Source organism: Octodon degus, unplaced genomic scaffold (genome assembly GCF_000260255.1).
Source record: "Octodon degus isolate 3935 unplaced genomic scaffold, OctDeg1.0 scaffold00005, whole genome shotgun sequence".
Classification (NCBI taxonomy): Eukaryota; Metazoa; Chordata; class Mammalia; order Rodentia; family Octodontidae; genus Octodon; species Octodon degus.
The window spans coordinates 7,104,534-7,106,658 of record NW_004524581.1 but is presented as its reverse complement, the minus strand read 5'-3'; positions in this window follow the sequence as shown (position 1 = coordinate 7,106,658).

Genomic DNA, 2,125 nt, shown 5'->3' with positions numbered 1-2,125 from the left:
TAGATATATAGTTACATTCTCTTAATGAATAGAGGAATTTGTTCTAATAGTGTTTGTGAATAGAATATCATGTCCGCATCTTGTACAGCAATTAACCACTAGGAAGAATGTATGCAATGTGTTAATTATTGAAACTGTCCTACCAATTTGGTTTGAAACTGTCTCATTGCTATTTGTTTCTCAATAAAATTATGAAAAAATAAAAAAAATAAAATAAATAAATAAATAAAAGCAATGAAGACCAAAAAAAAAAAAAATGAACCTCACCAATCTAGGTTGCTAACATGTGCTGAAAAAATTAAATACATAAAACAAAATATATACTCTTCAAAACTGATTCTATTTAAATAAAGATGGAAATAAATTTATTTCTATTTTGAGTTATTTCTCTCTAAAAAATATAAAATCGGACAAAAATGCACATAGTTAAAGATCTACACAGCAAGGGTCTCAGTAACAATATGAAGTCTCTAATTAATTAAACATTTACATCAATACCCATATTTGCTTAAAAACAAATGCACCATCATTCTTTTTTTACCAGAATAGTTTTCACCTTCTATAATGTACAGTACGTGTTTGTCATTTAAATTTCCTTACTGTTTCTCCAAGTCTGGAATTCTCTTCTCCATTTCAAGCTAATGAAACGCTGATCAGGTAATAGGACCCTGCTCAAGTGTCACTTCTGAGATCTTTCTCTGTCTCAGTCTCTGTAATTGCCTCGTCTGAAGCACACATGCTTTGCCTTCTGTTGTAGATAATTGTGCATATCGCAGTGCCTACCACTAGAATCGACTTCCCTTAGGCCAGCGGTTACATCTTAATCAATATTAAATCTCCCTCTGCATCTGGAAAAAGAACTTTTGTACCATAGATGTTGGATTGGCCTGCACATAATTGCGAGATGTTTTCATTTTGCCCTGTTCTGCAGCACAGATCTTAAAGGCGGGTGATGACAGCCAGTGATTTTCTGAAATTTCGTAATGCCACACTGTTACAGATAAAATAAGAGCTATCATAAACACCTAAGTAGCAATTCAAATCATGCATTAAGATAATTTTTGACTGTGTGTGATTTCCAGTGTTAAATCAAAAGTGACTAAGAACATGTGCTGTAAAAATATTCAGTGTCATTTCATCAATATCTTTTTCGTTGGTACACGTTTGCAGTATTTATCATTTACATTTCTTGGGTGGAGTTGATGCCTGAACAAAATGCATCTTAACTCCTTTTCTACACCACTCCCATCTGTCTTTTTTTCTCTACTTTTTTATGTTTTATATACTCAAAAGTAACAGAACAAATGCTGCGATTAGTGTTAAAAAGGGGTCCAAATTTTTCAACAAGTGAATCTTATAAACAATTCTGCAATGAAAGACAAATAGTATGCTGACACACAAACTTTTAAGGATTTTAAAATTTTGAAAGCAGAAAAATGCTAACATTTCATTATTTCCAATGGTCAAACAAAAATCAACTTGTACAATCCCCGTAACAAAATGTGTTGTTGGTACACATGTCTTGGGCACATAGAAAATGTTAAAATTCCTGGAGTTGGAACAATATGGCAACACAAGACTTTATTTATTTATGTACAAGAGGTGGAACTTGGGACCTTGCACTTGTTAGCCAGGCACTTATGCCACTAAGCTACCTCCTGCCCCAGAGGCAGCCCATAATGAAACTTTTCTCCAAAAAGATTGCTTTCTGTAAAAAATTTCAGCATTTTCTCTGAGTATGCACTATTATTTTTGTTCTTTCTATAAAAGGGAATTTACATTAGTGCTGTAATTTTCCATGTACAAATTTAATATATAGATACTTAACTTCCTGAGTGGCCAGTCAGGCATCAAACATGATTTGATTTCTAAAACTTTAGAATGAAATACCATGCTGGGCTGGACAAATAGCTCAGCAGATTAAAGTGCCTGCAAGCAGGTGCAGCAGCCGGGTTTCGATCCCTGGGCCTGCTGTGCTGGCCCTGCCCCCAGGGTGTGCTGAGACAGCGAATGAGACTGGGCATGGTGGTCGGTGCCTATAATCCCAGCTCTTGGGAGGCTGTAAACAGGCGGATCACTACGAGTCCCATCTAGTAGTGAGACCCCAAACACCCTGTAGATCCTT